The sequence below is a fragment of the Peromyscus eremicus genome, chromosome 2 (assembly GCF_949786415.1).
Source record: "Peromyscus eremicus chromosome 2, PerEre_H2_v1, whole genome shotgun sequence".
Taxonomy (NCBI): Eukaryota; Metazoa; Chordata; class Mammalia; order Rodentia; family Cricetidae; genus Peromyscus; species Peromyscus eremicus.
Genome location: NC_081417.1, coordinates 88,592,528 through 88,612,960, shown reverse-complemented (window position 1 = coordinate 88,612,960; position 20,433 = coordinate 88,592,528). Strand labels below are relative to the sequence as shown.

The 20,433-nt window shown below is 41.0% G+C and overlaps 1 protein-coding gene across 8 annotated transcripts in view; it reads left to right on the top strand.

Annotated features, from left to right (window-relative positions):
• Nucleotides 1–20,433, top strand: part of Tle1 (TLE family member 1, transcriptional corepressor) — a 97,434-nt gene that overhangs the window by 11,123 nt on the left and 65,878 nt on the right. The window contains exon 1 of one of the 8 annotated variants that reach the window (XM_059254474.1): nt 19,232–19,523. The exons of the other annotated variants lie outside the window; for them this stretch is intronic. The gene's annotated coding sequence lies outside the window, so the exon portion shown is untranslated. Of the gene's footprint in view, nt 1–19,231; nt 19,524–20,433 lie in introns of those variants that run through there. 8 annotated transcript variants of the gene reach the window in all.

Below are 20,433 nucleotides of genomic sequence, written 5' to 3'. Positions count from 1 at the left end.
ACTATACTTCTCGCCTGTTGGTTGTTAGTCTTGGGTGTGTGGGGGTGGGTGGGAGCATGGCTGACCTAACCAAGGCTGGCCGTAACTATTTGCCAAGGATGGCTTTGAACTTCTAATCCGCTTGCTTCATCTCCTAAGAGCTTAGATTGCTTGTTTAAAGAAAAAATGGGTCTGGATAGTAAGGGTGGGCTTGGTATAAGTCAGGGACTTCTCTTTTTCAACCAACGTTAGTCTGACTTGATGTGAGGGAGGGGGTCTTTATATATATCTTAGGGGTTCTGTCTTAATGGATTCTTCCTTTCAGCTAAACTTACCCTAGTGCTTTTGCATATTTGAATTACTGATTTACATGGTGTTAAGGTAAAAGCATAGACTTAACATAAATGGAAAGGCTCAGTTGGGGAGATGGCTCAGTAAAGTACTTGCTGTGTAAGCACCAGAAACCTGACTTTGGATCCTCAGCACCACCCACAATTCCGTTCTGTGCCTCAGTAGTCCTAACGCTGGGGGGACTCAAGGGGAGGTAAGGGGTAGGTGTAGGGTACAGAGACAGGTGGACTGAGTTTTATTAGCCCAGTCAATGAGTTCTAGGTTCAGTGTAAGACATTATCTAAAAAATAGCATGAGGACTGACTGATGAAAATATCCAACATTGACCTGGTCTCTGTAGACTCCATGTGTGTATGGGTACATCCTTCACCTCCCACCCCCACTCCCCCACACAGGAAATGCCAGACTGCCTCACCAGGCCTCCAGCTACCTTGTTTTAGGCCCTTTAATGAAACTTTAAGGCACCTTGGAAATCAGCCTGCTGTGTTTGCTAGGGAGAAATCATTGTATTATTAACAAGCAGGGACAGGAAATGCTTTTGCAAAAGGAGGCTAATTTTGAAATTTGTGTGTATATAGAAAGTACACTAGTTGGGGATTTTAGTTGTAGGTGGTAAAAGATTATCAAGTGTCAGGGAGCAAACTCTGAGACTCCTTCCCTGTATGGGAAGCACAGTGGGTCTCCCCAAGGCTTAGGTCCCCAGGCTCCAGGTTGGCTCTTCAGGAGCCAAGCTTTTGTTCCTTCCCACCACCCTCTTGATGCTTTGAGCAAACAGTGAGTCAGAGCCACTTAGAAATGTGGTGACCAGTGGTGTATTGACAAGCTCAGACACAGAAGAAACTGCATCAGGGAGGTAAACCATTGGGATTGGCAGTAAATATATTACAGCACACAAGTGACTTGCCGATACTGCTTGTTTAGCAGTTTGCAAGGGCAGTGGCAGTATAGATTTTTGAATTAGAAGGGAAGGGCTGTTCTTTCTCTGTGCAGAAACATATGCTGGATGTCTGGGGAGGAAATTGATTGGGGAACAAAATACAGCTGCCTCTATTTATGCCATTTCATAGACTTCTATGGATTCATGAGTGAAATTAAAAAAAGTTGATTTAGGTTCAGAGAACGGTATCTTAACACTGATCTACATCTTAGTACAAAATAGAGCTGGAGGAAAGGCATCCTGTCCACATGCTGCCTACAGTTAAGGTGCTTGTTTCACTCAGTTTTGTTTGTTGTATTTTGTTTTTTGTTTTTTATGTTTAGCCCAGGGTCTCATGGAGCCCTGGTAGCCTCCATTTCACTGTGAAGGCTGGAATTTGACTCCTGATCGCTCTATTTCTACCTTAGAAGGATTGAAATTATAGGCATGTGGTATTATTCACAACCATTTTTTCCCTCTTTTTAAAATGATTTTTCTGAAATGAACTTTGCTATTGTAGCTGGGCTGACCTTGAACTTGAGATTGCCTTGTCCTCCCCAGACAGCTCACCAGCATAAGCTACCATGCCCAGTTAAGATAGTTGTCCTTCTTGGTGTTTTGGTGTGCAAAGGTTCTTTTGTTTGATTGTGAAGTGGGCTTCATTGGCATTGTGGTGACTCTCGAGTCTGCTAGCCATGGAGCTTCTTGGGAATGGCTCTGCAATAGCTTCCTGTCAGCTCCTCCAGTTTCCCCTTCTTTGTGGGTGGGTATGAATTGCATCACTTTCGGTGATGTATTCAATAAGTGAGTATACAGACAAGGAGAATGGGGGGTTACCAAAGCAGCTCCCCGCCAGGGAGTCGTGTGTGGAGAGGTGGAGAGCTGTTATCAGATCTGTTAGCTCCTTGAAGCTCCATCCAGGCTCTTGCCCTTACAGGTCCCCTTCCATTTGTACTTCGATCTTGTTTGTGTTTTTCAATCCCAACTTCTTTTTCTCTGTCTGTATTCACTTTTCATTTTTCTCCTTGTAATTGTAAAGTCTTTTTTATTCATTTCTTCTTTGGATCATAAGCATTTGTCTTTAGGTTCAAAAGGAAAATTTAAAAAAAATACAGCCCTTGTTGGCAATCTCTACTGGTTAAAAAATATAAAATAATTAAAATAATAAACACAGACCCACTAGCAATGTAGCTCAAGTAATTAATATAACTACCAGGGAAAATACAGTGGGCTGAGGGTTTTGTTTTGTTTTCATTTATGAGGATGGATGAACACTAAATAAGACTTGGTTCATTTTTACAGAAGCGATTTACAGCAGTATAAGTGGTAGAAGAGATGTGTAGGTATATTTTAGATTCTTTTCTTTTTAATGTAACAAAACTAACTCTGAAGTTGAAGAAATTGTCTTCCTGAGGGTAAAGGGGTTTGTTTGCAGGGCTACTAGGTCAAGCTGTGTCGTTGGAGAAAGTATTGAGCCTTGAAGCAGGGGTGTGTGTGTGTGTGTGTGTGTGTGTGTGTGTGTGTGTGTGTAGGGGGTGTTGTCCACATGTGATTTTATTTTTGCTATAGAGTCCGTAAAGTGCTGTGTAGAGAGCTTGTATAATTATATTTCTGTGTCTCTTTGGTCTAGAGATGTTTGTTGACTTGTCACATTGACAGCTATTGCCTAAATCTTAATATTTGGAGAAGTAAAAACAAAAACAGCAAAACCCTCAGGTCAGAGAAAAGTATGGCCTTTGAGAGTAGTCATGGATAGTTATTGTCTTTATTTTGAGATGAGTCTTGCTCTGCTGTTGCCAAGACTAGTCTTGAACTTCTAAGTCTCATGAGCCTCCTGACTCAGTTTACCAAGCAGCTGAACTACAGACATGGCCTACTGCTTCTAGCTGACGTGCTGGAAGTTGAAGCTTTTAGGATGCAGGAGACATTTCTTGTGTCTGTGGTAAGTACTTAGGATGAAGAAAGGCATGGCACAGTTAAGCTTGTTCTCAGGCGCTGAGAAGTAGCCCAGTTGTCCTGTCGGTCTGTATAGGAAGCACCGGCTGCTGACAGCTGCTTTGACCTGCCAGTTGGCTGGGGCTCCAGAGCCTTTCCATTTGTAAGCATGCTGACTCTCTTACATTTCTGGGCCGTGAGCTCCCTTGGAGCCAGTGTCTGCGTAGCTGTAGAGAAGACTGGAATTGGCCGACTGAAGTGTATCCAGTGTCCATGTTTTTTAGCTGACCAAATGCCAAAATCGCCCTGCTAAATTCAAGAGGGGAACTACTGACTTTTGAACTCTGTAAGAAACCTGTTTCTTACTAACCTTGGGTGTTGGGGTACTGTTGAAGTAAAGGAAGGACACTTTGACTGTTGATTTCTCTGAGGGCACCTAGTTTTCCAGCTGGTTGTTATATTTGTATATTTGTCTTAACTGATTTACAAGGAACTTGACTCAGTTCCCTTAAAAGACCCTGAGTTCACTGGCAGTGTATTTTTAATAATAATTTAAGCTATTGTTTTGGCCATATATGGCACAGATTCAATATCTAAAAGGTGATTTAAAGTAAGTCAGATTTTCTCATCAGCTTCTGGGATTATCCTTGCCAGTTTCCTTCACTGCTGAGATTGACATTGCTCATTAGTTTGTATGAAATGAGTGTCAGTTGTTGCTTCTCAAATTAAAGCAAGGACAGGGAAGAGCTTTTTGAATAGACTTTGCATTGTGAGAATATTGGTATTGACACTGTTTATAATCTGGAGTACAGTTGGAAGGCTAGATTGTGCTGTTTGTCCCAAACTGGTTAATATGGCTGTACAGGGGAGATGAATGTGGCTCCTTTTCCAAGTCTATTACTCAGGAGGACTGTAAATTTGATTGGCTGTTACAATTCTAGCAGAATCATTCGATTTGAGAGCAATAGAAAGATAAGATATCCAATTACTCAAATGATTTGCAGGGTTAGCCAACGTTGTCATGGAGACATGAGTTGGAACAAATTAAATTTTAAGCAATAAAATAATCTTAAAGCCCGTCTGGGAACAAGAAAATTTGGCAGTAGCACTTACCTGAATTGAATCTTAGCTTGACACGATGTTGTTTGACATTGATATACTGTGGGGGCCTAAACATTATATATAGTACATTATCTTTAAGAAGTAGCCCTGCTAAACCAGTGAAGGAGAATATTGATATAAAAATCAAGGGGCATATACATTTATTCTGTGGCTTAAATGATAATTGGCCCTAGGTTCCTAAGATGTTTAGTATTTAAGGATTTCAATGCCTTAAAGATGAAGCGGCTTTAATTGGACATTTAAAGAAAAGATTGATTTAGCAGCCACATGAGTTTTCAGAGCAGCAGAAATCCTGTAGCAGCCTTTCAGTGGGGGTGGAGGTGTGAGCATGCATATGTCTGCATGCACAACTGAGGAGATTTTTGGCATATACTTCTGCACTGAAGGTACTTCTTTGTATTTGGTGAATTTTCTACTTTGTGGTGTCACTTGCAGACTGGAAACCGTCCAAACTTCAGCTGATGACCTAAAATCTGAGTAAGCACTGGTCTGAGGTTTAGAGTTTGTTCTCCCTACTACTACATTGTTTAACTGGTTCCTGGCTTGTGCCTTGGATTTGAAAGCAGCCCAGTGCCCAGAAGCACGGCAGGTGGGCCTTTTACCCATGCCTGTTAGGTAGATGGAGATGAAAACCGGTCTGAGGTCGAGCCATTTGCCGCATTCTCACAGCCTTCGATTTTCTTCTCCTCCTAACCACAGATCATCTCAAATGATTCAGTAATGACCAAAAGTGCAATATTGACCTTTATTCCCTGGTGGATTACTGTGTTTCACAGTCCAAATGGCAGGAAGTCTATTCTGTTCTGCAGAATGAGTGCAACATTATTGAGTCAGCCTACCCCTGTGGGAACCACACAAGTGCAGACCAGTGTAACAGAATATGTGGGTTAAATTTGGTTTCTGATGCTCTGGGAAACAAGAGCTGGCATGTCCTGGAACCCACACAGTTAGTGGGAGAATATTTGGGATGTTTTCTAAAAACACCCACGTGCATTGATTTGTCTGCTTTTAAAGTAACTTGTGACTTGGGTCTAGCCATGATGTAAATTGCTCTCATTTCTGTCACCCTGGGTTGCCTTCCCATTCACATTGTACTTCTATGAACCTCAGGACGATAATCATAAAACCATGGTTCATAATTACAAATGGACATGACTATGCATTTTCTTTATTATACTTGTTCCTATGTATATTTTGGTTAATCTGTTTATCCAAGAATCCTGTCTCCTCTATGCATCATATGATTTTTCTTCAGAGAGCAGGTAGGGTGTTGCTATCTTAGAGGACTGATAGTTTTTCTTTGGATTGGATTTCTCTGTAGGTTATATTTCAGTGTTATACCCCCTGTCCCCATAAAGCAGTAATTTGATGTGTGGTTAAAGTATAATTCCTCATTGCCTGCCTCAAGCAAAGCTACACCATTACTCATTATTCTGTATACCCCCAGTCATTCTAAATAGTGAAGCTTTTCTGGGTGTTAGGCCTTGCAGATTTGTTCTAAAATGCTTTTGAGAATTTTATTTTATATTATTTTTTATTATTTACCTTGTTAACATTCCGCTGCCCTTGTGCTGACTGTGTCTGGGACTAGTCCTTCAACCCTGGTAGTAGTTCCCCTGTTCCTTCCCTACAGTTCCCTCTTCTGGATACTCTGGAGCTTTGTCTGTTTCCTGATGTTGATTGAAAGGAGAGTTAAGCCAGGTAGTGGTGGCACATGCCTTTATTCCCAGCATTTGTGAAGCAGGTGGATCCAAGTAGGACAGCCCGCCTGGGTCACACAGAGAAAAACAAATAAACAAACAAAAATCTCCCCAGCAAAAAAAGATAAAGAGAATTAAGCATGCCTACCTGGGAAACCAGGATCATTGCCTTCCTTCCTATTGGACTATCCCTGGCTGATAGCTCAACCTGGGAAAAATGGTAAGGCAGCTCAGGGGCTGGGTCTTTTCAGCTAAAATTAAATAACACAGATACATGTCACCAACACAGCTACTCTGCTAGGCCTTGGCTATCCTTGGTCTGGGTCTTGTGTTGGAGTAGCAGCTTTCCCTGAGATGTCTCTTGGGAAGAACAGCAACTGCTGCCATGTGTGTGCAAGTAATTTAGTTGTATATAGCATGTTTATGAAGTTAGGAAACCCGTAGTTTCATCCAGCATCCACGTTGGCTAAAGATTTCAGTGTGTTAAGGAAACACACATGCAAAATTGCTTCTTCAATTATTGCAAAGTTGTAAACCTTGGGAGCAAGGAACCTTTACTATGTCACAGTGGACAGTACAAAATAGAGGTCACAGGTGATTGGAGGTCAGTACCAACCCAAAATAAGTGACATGGGCCTCAGTAATAGCGGTAGTAAAGGGAGTGTTGTTTATATCATTGCAGTGTACCCCACCTTGTGAAACAGTCACTGCTATATTTCGGCCAGAGTTTGACTTTCTTGTTTCGTACCTCAGTTGTCTCACACAGGTCATGTTTTGGTTTAGCAGTTGTGGTTCTAATCTTTTGGGGAGGATGATGATGTCCCTGGCATTTTCTCCTACTGATCTTTGTTCTATGAAATACCTAATTTTTAATGTGCTGCCAAGTGAGCTAGATCTGTGAGAAGAGTTGAAGATGTAGCTTGTTTGGGGTAGCTGTGGAGAGATTGCTCTTTCCAGCCCAGAACAGTAGAATTTGTCTTGGAAGCCTATGGAGTCACAGAAGGTATTTTGCTTTAAGGGCACCAGAAGCTGTCTGTTTTTCTATCCTGTAACAAGTCAATATGACTTCCTGTGAACAGGCCCTTTGTGAACTCTGTAACAAGGGTTTCTGAATAATAGAAATGAGCCAGTTACAAGCCTAAACAGCTGTGATGCTTTTGTCAAAGATGCAGCTTTACCAATGTGACAAATTAAAGCCCAAATGTTCTGCTTGGCAACAGTTGGGTCAAAACATTTAAATCATTAATTAGAAGGAACTGAGGGGGGATGTGTACAACTTACACAAATACATCACAGACTCAGTCCTCATCTTAGAAAATGCAACTGAATTCTTTGGGGAAAAAATTAGGGCAGCCCTCAAGTGGGGCCTGACAAGCTTGTCATTTGCAAATAAATCAAAAGACCATCATTGCAGGAAGGAGACCCAGTGAATAGAGTTGCTTTGTCATTCTTTGATGAGCCCTACACTCAAGCCTGCTATTAAAAATGAATGCATTCAAGAGGCTCTGCATTAAGAACATAAACAATTAAGGGCACTTGAGCTGGTCTGCTGAGAGCTGCTGAAGAGAAGAGATGCAGAGTTTCTGCATTCTGCCTCCAGAGCCAGAGAATGGGATCAATTAGTGTTGCTATCTCCACCCAGGCAGCCTTTGGCACTTTTTTCTTTCTTTTTCTTTTTTTCCTTTCTTCTTTTCTGATAACCCCTCCTTGCTTTCAGAGAGGCTGAATATAAAGATGAGCAGTGAAAGAAAGCATGCCTGAGCCTGATGGGAAGGTTTAGAGGCTGCCAGGTGATGGGGAGAGGGAACATAAAAATTACTATCTGCAGTAACTGTGATAAGTTCTGCATAGTGGACCTACCAAAAGCTTTTTTTCATTTGGTGCTCTTTGTTTTATATTAGTTACAAGTTTCGAAAAGGGGTACATTTACATTGCCATGGGGTGGGGTAATCTAAATAGTACCTGAGATTTTATACAAGAGACAAGTGTGATCCTGGGCCCTGGGTTTGTGTTCTTATCTTGAGACAATTCTTATAGAACTGCAAAAAAGGCTGCTCAGATGTCATATCAAGGCTTTGGAGAGAGTCCTGGATGTGCTACTAGACTGTTCTGACCTTAGGCTGGTTATTATAACCTTTGAGTCCATTTCCAAGAGGATTTGGTTTGAAATGCCACAGGGCCAGGCTGGAGCTAAGCACAAGGTGCTGTGTCATTGTGTGGTAGTAGATGCTGGTAGATCCTAAGGTGACCCTGAGTCTCTACAACTGCAGAAGCATCTGGGAACCATGAGAAAGAATTGCAAGTTTCCAGGTCCAGAACTCTGGCAAAAGCCCTGGAGCTGAGGGAGATGCTCTGGAGAACAGACATTACTGATTACCTCAGTTTGAAGATAACCCCCAGGCCAGTGCTGTTGCTTAGGGCTTTGGTATGTGCCTAACATGTGCCAGGCCCTGGATTCCATCTCTGGAAGCAAGACAACAACAAAGTCAATCTGACATTCTGTCAATTTAGGTTTTTTAGGTTTTTCCAACATGTCATTAGTGATTTTATTGACATTGTGTATTTTAAGCAGAAGTCTTATTAGGTGTATCAAGTCTATCTAGTGTATTAGGATTTTGGATAACCTTACCTTTTCATGAGCATGTTACTAATACCAACCAGGGGTTCCAATGCAAAGCCATAGAATGGCAAATTCCTTAAAGGTTCCTCTTTCCTGTACAGGGGATGGGAACACTGGATGAGATTTACAGTGTTAGGTACATAGATAGCATTGTTGGGAACAGTTTGTATGCATGCACCCTGAACTAACTTTAGATATGTCGGAGTTAACGTCCGGGAACTAGAAATGTTTTTATGAATTGTGCTCCACAGGTGGGTAAGTGTGACTGATATTAACATAATGTTCTTTGTAGTGAAGATACTGACTATAGCTTGCTTGCATTTCATAGTTGGAGTTGCTTCTAAAATGCCTGTTTGGGTGTGCAGAGCCTTTCTGCCAGAGCAGCAGCGAGAGAGTATAATGGCCTTGCCTTTACAGGTCACAGGGTGTACTTGTGATACCATTATTAGCTGAGGGGTGACGAGGCCTGTGTGGATTTTATTTCTACCTGTCTTAGTTAGGGTTTCTGTTGCTGTGAAGAGACACCATGACCACAGCAACTCTTATAAAGGAAAATTTAATTGAGGCTTACAGTTCAGAGGTTTAGTCTATTATTGTCATGGTGGGAAACAAGGCAGCATGCAGGCAGACATGGTGCTGGAGTTGAAAGTCCTTACATCTTGATACAAAGGCAATAGGAAGTGAACTGAGACACTGGGTGTGTCTTGATCATATATGAGAACTCAAAATCTGCCTCCACAGTGACACACTTCCTCCAAAAAGGCCACACCCACTCCAACAAAGCCACACCTTCTAATAGTGCCACTCCCTTTGGGGCCATTTTCTTCAAACCACCTCACCACTCAATTGCATTACTTTGCGAATAAAACTTGGGTTTATCAGCTTTAGATATGGCTCTTATAATCTTCCTTTACTGTGTTAGTAAATCATTTTCTGTAAGTGTTGATTGTTGATGTCTATATATGTGCTTTGAGGATGGACAGAGAGATGGGTATACAAATGATATCAGGGATTGCCAGCATAGCTACTGTCTGGGTTGTGGGACTAACAGCTCTTACTTTCCTTAAATAATAAATTGAAACAATAAATTAAGAACAGTGTTCAGAAACACTGAGGTTGAGGGAGTCACATACTCTTATCATATAGCATGATCAATTTTTGTTGTGGGTATCAGCTTACAGCACCTGGCTACACATATGACCTTTAATAAAGGACATGCACAGACATGCACACATGTGTACACACTGTCACAAGGTTTCTGTTCCCCCTCACTCCATCTGGTGAATGTATTGGCCATTTTAGAATCATCATAAGTACAGTTTTAATGGTTACTTCCATGCATACAGGTTGGCATGTATTTGACCATTCTTTTAGTATTAGACAGCTGATTTATCAGGAGGCAAATGTTAGGTTTCTCAAAAACTGGAATGGTTGTAATGTGTTAAACTACTATCAAATCTATATCTCCCTCCCGCCCCCCCCCCCAAAATAAGCTGTGCAGTGAATTTTTTTCATATATGGAATGCTTTTCAGTTTGAACTATTTCCTTATAAATTTTTAGCTATGGGAACCTTATTCTAGGATTTAGATAATTTTCTGGTTTTGAAGTACTGTCTTATTTCCAAGATGAACTATACTGGGAATCAGGTGTGTAGCTCAGTGGTTGAACATTTGTCTACCATGTGAGACCCTAGTGTCAGTTCCCAATAATGCTAAAAATAAAACCAAAAATGACTACTGTGTTATGTAATTGTCCTCAGTGACATGTATTTAGTTCAGTTTTCCTGAATACTCAAATTAGATTGTAATAAAAAGTTTATTTTTTCAAACAGAGGCTACTGTAGCCCAGGTTCAACTCAGCTTCACTCCACAACTGTGGATGATTTTGAACTCTTCATCCTCCTGCCTCCCTGCCCAAGTGTCAGGATTTATAGTCATGTGCCACAACACCCAGTTTTATGGGGTGCTACAAATTGCATTCAGGGCTTTATACATGCTAGACAAGCAATTTGTCATCCTTAGCCCATATATAAATATATATACATATAGTGTGTGTGTGTGTGTGTGTGTGTGTGTGTGTGTGTGTGTTATTTTAAGTTATAATAACAAGTTCCAAATGATCCACCTTACTTACAATAGAAACTTACCAACACTTCATTTACTGTTTTTCTCTAGGCCTCAAGATTGGTTCAGGGAAACAAAAACAAAACAAAAAGAAAAAAACATAATGGTTTTGGCAGCCTTCAATGTAAGCACTACTTTTTAGGATCCTTCACTTTGTAATTTAATCCTGGTGGAGTTTCACTTCCCTAAACTGACTTTGGGCAGAGTGCCATAGGACTGCCTAGAGACCTATGGGCAATTATTCTCTCACAGTCCTTACCTTGCTTTGAGCTTCAAACAGCACTCATTATGCATTAACTTTGGTTGTAGTGGGGAAGTGTATGAGCCCCAGGGAGTGGGCTCTTTAGTCCTTGTAATTGGACAAAGTGTGAGGAGTTTGAGAAGAGAATGCTGAGCTTTTAGGAATTAGAATCCTGTAATTGTCACATGCAGCTCCCCCAAGGACACACTTCAGTTTAAAAGCTCTGCAAAACATTCCAGTTTTCTTCCATTGCTGGGCTTTGAGGTATCTCGTGGTTTTCACTCCTTGGATGTATGCATGCACCTCTGCATCATTGTTGTTTGGGTGGTCTTAGGGATCAAACCCAGGGCCTTGTGCATTCTGCTTTTCTGTGTCCCAAATTGCTATGTACTGATTTGTTCATGCATTGGGAGACAGAGGCAGTTGGATTTCTCTTAGTTTGAGGCTGGTGCTCCCAAGTACTGGGATTACAGATATGTGGCACCACACTCAGCTAATATCTGGCTGTTATCTTATTCAAGGTCTCTTTTTGGTAAACAGGGTGTTACTATACTGCTTTGTCGTGATGGTTTATCTGGTGGATCTTAGCCATTGAGTTTAAGGATACAGGGAGAATGAACTTTGCACTTCAGTCAACGTTGACTTTGATGGTGTGATGTGTTGCGGAATATTATTTTACGGTGTGTTACTTTTGTTTATATTGTACTTGTTTAACTCTGTGAAGCTGTGTTACTGTGCCTGTGTAAAATACCTGATGGTTTAATAAAGAACTAGCCATTAGCAAGGCAGGAGAAAGGATAGGCGGGACTGGCAGGCAGAGAGAATATATAGAAGAAGAAATCTGGGAGGAAAGGAAAAGAAGCCAGAGAAGGAGGCAGACTTCAGGGGCCAGCCACTCAGCTACACAGCAAGCTAGTAAGAAGATTTACAGAAAAACAAAACAAATAGACAAAAAACAGGAAAAGCCCGGAGAAGGAAGGTAGACAAGGATAATTTAAATTAAGGAAATCTGGCAAATAACTAACCAAGCTAAGACCAGGCATTTATAACTAAAAATAAGCCTCTATATATGATTTATTTGGGAGCTGGGTAGCAGGCCCCCGAAAAGAGTAAAAACAAACAACAACAATGATGAATGTGAACTGATGATGAGTTTGAGTAGATCTGGGAGAGTGAAGGCGTGCCCGCCTATCTCCATCTTGTTATATTGAGATAATTTGTTAGAGGATATGATTGGCAAAGTGTATGACAGTTATATAACAGGGCTTTTTAGCATAGGAGTTTAGTTTATCAAGTGACAATGTGAGGATCTTGAAGAGCGCAGAGAAGAGTATGCTTATTGTATTATGAGCAAAAGCACCTTCTGAGTGGATTTGAGGGAGGCCTTGAAGAATTGGAAACCCTCTTAGGTTTGTATAGCACTTTGGAATAGAATACCTGTCGCTTATCCGTTAGTTCACTTGACTTTGATAGAACTTTGAGATAGAGTAGTCAAGTTCCTGTTACTCAGATAGCACACTTATGATCTGGCAGTTGAGGACACCTGATACTGGTTTATGAGGTGAGAAGCTAAATTTTGGGGTTATGATACCTTTTATAAGGATAAGTCAATATGGGGAGCCAACATGTATAAGGAGCATAAAAGACTGTGCTAGATGGATAAATTATACCCCTGCCTCCTCCTAGCTTGGTGGATACAGTTAGTCCAGAGAGTAAGGCTTATTCTGAGAACTTGACTTGGCGTTTTGGGCAGAGAGCTAGAGCGATGGCTCAGTGACTAAGAGTACCTGCAACATAACCTTGAAAAACAGAGTTTGATCTCAGCACCCATGCAGTCTTGCGCACTTGTGAGGTCAGAGAAAGGATGATTGCTGGGGCGGTCCTGACTGCCTACCTAGCCAATGGAGCTTGCTTCAGATAAGGAACGTGAAGGATAAGCACACCCACACCCTCCACGAGCCTCCAAGATTGGGCATAGATGCCCTCACCTTTTATGTTCATATACCACACATACTAACTAATACAACATACTCAGTTCGGTGTGGAGTTGCTTGTTGAGTTGGCAATGACCTCAGATGCTGATTTGTCATTGCTGCCTTAAAGTGTCACTTGTGACCTAGCAGTACCAAATATATTTTCAGCTTTGAAAAGAAAGTTCTTTGTAGGTGGAAAATACAGTGTGACACAGTGTTTTCTTGGATTGTGTAGTTTTCAGGAGAGGTGGAAGGTGGTATCAAAGGGTTTAACACTTTTGAAGATGTATTTATTTTTATTTGGTGAGGGTTTTGTGTGCCGTGCCTGGTGCCAGAAGACCATAAGAGGGTTATGAGCCACCATGTGTGTTCTGGGGTCCAAACCTAGATCCTCTGCAAGAGCACCAAATGATCCTTAACTACCAGACCATCTCTTCAGCCCTAGGTTGTGAAACTCTTAATACTAACTGAGGTAGGGCCTGATATAACCGGCTTGCCAGCGTTGAGACCTGGAGTGGGTACAAAACATTGCTGATTGTTAATTCATACTAAATTAAGAATTTTCAAAATGCCCTTGATAGCAAGACAGGAGGTCATTGTTGTTTTCCTTGATTTATTTATTTTTCCCCCCACTGCTGCCGTCCACATTTTGAAGGAAAGGAAAAGAGACATTTTAGAAAGTGTGGATGTGGGGAATGGAGATGCTCTTCACAGTTAGGTGCATGTGGCATCCTCACTTCCAAAAGGAAGGTACTCTTGTTGATATCCTACAGGTGGACAGAGTTGTGCAGCTCAGAAACTTAGAAGTAGAAGAAGCAGATTTGGATTGAGTTCCTCTGGTTTTCTGGTCAGATGGTTTAAGGTTGGTTTAGAGACCTGGCAAAGAGAGGGGACTGATGAGGAAAGTTTCCTCCTTTTGCTCTGTGTCCATTCCTTCTCCAGCATCTATTTAGAATTTGCAGAGCATGTGACATGGCTTCTGATGGCTTCTCATCACTTTTGAAGCTTTGAGCTCTGTCATCTTGTCTCATTCTCAGTTAGTTTAACCTTGTATTGCTTTTACAGAAATCTTTGGTCTGTTTGCTTCTCAGTCACTTTAGTTATTAAAAGTTATACTATTAAGTTCAGTCTGTTCAGAATTGGTCCTTTTCTATTTTGTGAGACAAGGCTTCACTATATAATCCAGACTGATCTTGAGCTCAGTACTTCTGCTTTAACCTTCTGTGTTGTGGAATTACAGTCTGGTGCCATCACACATAACTCAGAGCAGGTCTTAGGTCTTCTGGCCATATTCAAGTTTACCTTGATGCCATTTTATGTAATAACACTACTATTAAGGGTGAGGATTTTGATTATTGTAAACCAGAGTTAATTTCAGCTAGATAAATTAGTGTAAAGAAAATAACTGTGGCAACAGAGAAACAAACTACAAATTGTTTATATAATCTTAATGTGTTCTGATGCTTAACCTAAAAGCTAGAAACAACAGAAGAAAGCTCATCAGTTTGGCCATGTAACTGAACATTATAAGCAGCAGAAAAATCTGTATTAGGCAAAGCTATATGTGGCAGGCTAGGTGTATTGGTTAGTTTTTTTTTTTTTTCAACTATTTGACACAGGTAGAGTTAATATGGGAAGAGAGAGCCTCTATTGAGAAAATACCTCCATCAGATTGGCCATAGACAAGTCTTTGGGGCGTTTGCTTGCTTGATTAATGATTGATGTGGGAGTGCCCAGCTCACTGTGGGTGCTTCTACCCTTGGGTCCTATATTGTATAAAAAGACTGAACAAGCCATAGGGGACAAACCAGTAAGCAGTTTTCCTCCATGATTCCTTCTTCAGTTCTTGCCTCAACTTCCCTCAGTGATGTTGAAATAAACCCTTTCTTCCCCAAGCTTCTTTTGGTCATGGTGTTTATCCCAGCCACATAAATAAAAGGATATCAGGCAAACCAATGAAGGATAGTATTTATATTTATTTTACATGAAGAATGTCTACACAGACAGGGGGTAAACATCAACAGAAAGAAGAGAAAAGAAAAACTGTAGATCAATACATATCCATGGAAACATGTTAGACTCCAGAAAGAATCCAAATAATCCAAATAAAAGTGATGGGAAAAACCTATTTGATGGATAAGGATTTAAAGATGTCCAGCAAATCCGTTATTGACACGGGCAGGAGAACAGGCGCTTTCATTCATAGAGTATTTCTCCTGGGCAATTTGGCAGCATGCTTCACAGTTGAACATGCATACACACTCTGACCCAGAAGTTCAGATTATGTGTGCATGGATTCCTTTTAGAGATCCATATTGAGCATATTTGACACAGACTTTGGAATTCTGGAAAATTTGGATAAAACTTCAGTGTCTTCTGGTGACATTTGCTTAGATGTCTGACTGCTCACATAGTGGAATAGGTTGAGATACTGTCTGTTTATTGACTGGGCAGTTGTTTCTTAAGTGGCAAACAAATTATAGAAAGGGATTGTATGGAATGGGACCCGTTAGTAGTAAATGTGTTCTCTTACTTTGGGCTTCTGTAGGTAAAGTGAGAGACTGGAATGATGGTGGCCCAGGGACACCTAACATACCTGTTACTGTTTCTGGATGATGTGGTTAGCATTATTTTAGCTTTCTGGCATGCCTCTCTACCCATGTACCACTGTGTGCATGTGTTACATGTTCAAAGTGAGTTGTGACACTTTTTTGCCCTCTACATTTTGCCCAGTTGGGGATCATACTCAAGTACTTGTGCGCATCAGGTAAATAAGTACCTTACCTCTGAGCTGCATTTCCAGCCAAACATACATCACTCAAAACAAAACAAAAAAAGGTTTATTTTAGGAATTTATATGTTTGATTGTTTTGCTGACGTGTATGTATTTATACCACATTCATGTCGTTCCCAGAGACCAGAGGACATAGTGTCCCATGAAACTGGATTTGCAGGTAGTTGTAAGCCACCATGTAGGTGCTAGGAACTCAACCCCAGATTTCTCTAAGAGCAACCAGTGCTTTTAGCCACTGAACCATCTCTTTAGTCCCACATATATCACTTCTACAGTTGGAAAACTTTAAGTGCATTTTGAAAGAGAAAGAACAGAATGATGCTAAACTGTGTGGAAGGTGGGTAATGAGAACCACACGGGGCATCTCTGTCCCTATATAGCGGTGTGTGTGTGTGTGTGTGTGTGTGTGTGTGTGTGTGTGTGTATGATATAACTACCAAAAGGAAAGGGAAGGTTGCCTGTACTTTGTGGAAGAGTCCTGACTTTGAGTTACTTACCTTGAGTGGATGAGTGCTAATGATAAATGAATTGTACAGTCCTCACTGATTTTTGTTTTGTATCCGGCACAGCTGCTCTGGTTTTGCCCCTTTGGCTAAAGAAAGGTCTTGGGTTTGCTCCATACACAGATCATATTCCCTTCCTATACATTCGTTCTATGATGTGGTCTGTAGAGCCATTTCATTGGCGATCAGGACAGTTGGGTTGGTCTAAATCCATTCCCATGAAACCAAAGAGCTTAGCTGTCCATGGAACTAGAATCAAATTGGAAGACAAAATGCAACTCTTATATATACTTTATTGTAAACTTCTGGGGGTTCCTGCTTTGTTTTCCTTTGTTCTGTGTCATGGACATCATAATTTTCTTCTCCTAATCCTTTCCCCTACTTCTCTCTTCTTTCTTCTTCTTGGTCTTAAATACCTTGAATTGAGCTTCAAATCACTAGGTAGTAGAAGATCTTGAACTCCTCCAACTTTCTCATCTTCCAGTAATCAAACCTAGGGCTTCATGTATCCTGGTCAACTGAGCTACATCTCCACCCGCTTGGTCTTTTCTATTGCCTAATGTAGTAATAAAGGCAATATTTATTAAGCATAGATAGAAAATGTGGTGCTATATTGTATCCCCAAATATATTGTGTACCCTAATAAAACTTACCTGGGGTCAGAACAGCCACTAGATTAGACATGGAGGCCAGACATAGTGGCACACATTCTTAATCTTAGCATTTCAGAGGCAGAGATCTGTCTGGATCTCTGTGAGTTCAAGGCCACACTGGAAACAGCCAGGCATGGTGGCACACACCTTCAGTCCCAGGACTTGAGATCTTATGTCTTGCTTGGGAAAGACATGCCTTTAATCCCAGGAAGTGATAGCAGGAAGCAGAAAGGTGTGTAAAACATGAGGACCAGGAACTAGAGTCTGGTTAAGCTTTTAGGCTTTTGAGCAGCAGTTCAGCTGAGATCAATTCAGATGAAGGCTGAGAGGCTTCCAGTTTGAGGAAACAGGATCAGCTGAGAAGTTGGCGAGATGAGGTTAGCTGTGGCTTGTTCTGCTTCTCTGATCTTTCAGAAATCACTCCAATACCTGCCTCCGGGTTCAGGTGTGGGACTTTGTCACTTCTGCTTCTTTGTTCTGGGACTTTGTCTGGCTTGAAATTGTTTCAGGTCTTGTGAATGCTGCCAAAGTCTCTGAGTTCATATGTACACCATTCCTGTCCTGTATAGCAGGTACTGTTTCCTTGGAGTGGTCCATCAGCTTTGGTTCTTAGGCTCATTCTGCTCTCCTGCATAGATCCCTGAGCTTGGAGGAGAATGAAGACATCCAGAGTGCTCCAAGGTCTATCACTTTCTGCACATTGTCCAATTGTGGGTCCCTGTATTAATTCACATCTACTGCAAGAAGAAGTTTCTGATGCTCTTATCTTAGGGTATAGCAGGATACCATTAGGAATCATGTTATTGTTGTGTTCGTTTAGTAGAATAATGAGGTACTTGGCCTCATTAACAGTGTCAGGCTTGGGTTGCGTCTCCTGGAACCTGCCTTAAATACAATAAAAGAGTTGTTGGTTACTGTCTTAGTTAGGGCTTCTATTGCTGTGATAAAACACCATGACCAAAAGCCACCTGTGGGAGAAAGGTTCACTTCATTTCAGAGTCTAGTACCTGAGGGAAGTCAAGGCAGAAATTCTAACTGGGTGGGAACCCGAAGGCAGGAGCTAATACAGAGAGGCCATGGAGAAGTGCTGCTTACTGGCTTGTTAACTTGTGGCTTGTTCAGCCTGCTTCCTGCAGTACCCAAGAACCAAACCCCCAAGGGTAGCATCACACACAGTGAGCTGAGCCCTCCCATTCATCAACTAAGAAAGTGCACCAAATGCTTTTCTATAGACCAGTCTGTCTGGTGCCATTTCTTTTCTTTTCTTTCTTTCCTTCCTTCCTTCCTTCCTTTCTTTCTTTCTTTCTTTTTTTTTTTTTTTTTGTTTTTTTGAGACAGGATTTCTCTGTGTAGCTTTGCACCCTTCATGGAACTCACTCTTTAGCCCAGGCTGGCCTCGAACTCATGGAAATCTGCCTGACTCTGCCTCCCTCCCGAGTGCTGGGATTAAAGGCGTGCGCCACCACCGCCCGTCGGAGTTTTACTCTTGTTCTTTTATTTTTTTTTTTCAAGACAGGGTTTCTCTATGTAGCCCTGGCTGCCCTGAATCTTGCTCTGTAGACCAGGCTGGTCTTGAATTCACAGAGATCCGCCTAGCTCTACCTCCCGAGTGCTGGGATTAAAAGCGTGTGCCACCACCACCCGGCTGGTGCCATTTTCTTAGTTAAGATTCCCTCTTCCAAAATGCGTAAAGTTGACATAAAAATATCCAGCACAATTGCTCTTTTAGATTTGTGCCATCATTGTATCAGTGGGTCTTTTTACAGGCAGATCTCTGTTGTAGGTTGCTGGGTTTATAGCTAAATGAGATTGATGATTACTTTTCACCTCCAGTAGTGTGTACAGTACCTTCAAACACTATGAATACTAGTCAATAGCAGTGAACCTTCTAGTTGGGCATCAGTTTCATTTCTCCTTTGATGACATAAGTAAATTGTGTCTTTAACAATAAGGTGTTACCTTCAGGTTGTCGATGGTAACCAGTAGCCTTGGTAATAGCGTGTAATATTTGGGGAGATCTATGGGACCCCTTTAGCCACCTTAAAAAGATGTAACCCATTCTTGGTAATGGGGGTTTTATTTGGTAGCATATGATGTCTAGTTGGGTAATGTTCCCCCATTATATGATAGCTCCATTTAGATATGTGTGTATTTTAGGAAGTTTCTGTAGTAGTAGGTTTCCATATGGCCTTGTGATAGGTCTTTAGTGTTAATTACCCCCTGTCTGTCTTCTACTCTGCCTTGCCTTCCCTCCCCATTTAATCCTATTCTAGTTTCCCCTTTATCCCTTTATGACACTGTGTTCTATTTCCCCTCTGAAGATCTCCTTCCCTGTTCCTCCCTTATCCCTTTCTAGCTAATCTGTGGGTATTCTGAATGAAATACACATACCTAAAACTTAAAAGCTAATATTCACGTATTAGATGATTGTTTCTATCTTTGTCCATTTACCTACAAATTTCATCTTTTTTCAAGAGCTGAATAATATTTCATTGTGTAAAAGTACCACATTTTCATTATCCATTCATCATTTGATGGGCATTGAGGCTGTTTCCAGTTTCTGGCTATTATGAATATAGCAGCAATGAACATGGATAAGCAGGTGTAAGTAAGTAAGTACCTTTGGGTATGTGCCTAAGAGTGGTATAGGTGGATCTTAACTATTCTCAGCTTCCGGAGGATCCTCCACACTGATCTAAACAGTAGCTGTAGAAGGTTGCACTCCCAGGAGTAAGTGTTCCCCTTTCTACAAATCTTCACCACTATTTGCTATCATTTGTTTTATTAATCTTGGCCATTCAGACTGGGGTATGATGAAATCTCAAAATAGTTTTAATTTGCATTTCCCTGATGACTAAGGAAGTTTAACGTTTTGTAAGTGTTTCTCAGCTTTTTGTCTTAGATCTTTTGAGAGAACTCTGTTTAATTCTATGCCCCATTTTTAAGTTGGATTGTTTTCTTAACATTCAGTTTGTTGAGTTCTTTGAATATTCTAAGTACGAAACCTCTGCCATATAAAATTCATAAAGAATTTTATTCTTGAGGCTACCTACCTCTTCGTTCAGTTGATGATATCCTTTGCTATATGGAAACTTGAGATTCATGAGGTCTCGTTTATTAATTGTTGGTTTCAATGCCTGCAGTGTTCAGGGTCTTGTTCAGAAAGTCTTTTCCTGTGTCAATAATTTCAAGCCTACCTACCATCTCTTCTATCAGATTGAAGGTGTCTGGTCTTATGTTGAGTTCTTGATCCATTTGGAGTTGAGTTTTATACATGGTGGTACATTTGGGTCTGTTTTCACTCTTCTATACACAGCTACCCAATTTGGTCAGCATCATTTGTTAAGATACTGTCTTACCTCCAGTGTGTATTTTTGGTTTCTTTGGAGTTATGTCCAGATCTTCAGTTCTATTCCATTGATCAATGTATCACTTTTCCTTACTATTGTTATTGCTCTCTAGTATAATTTTAAATCTGGATGACACCCTCAGCAGTTTTGTTATTCAACATTCTTCTCATTC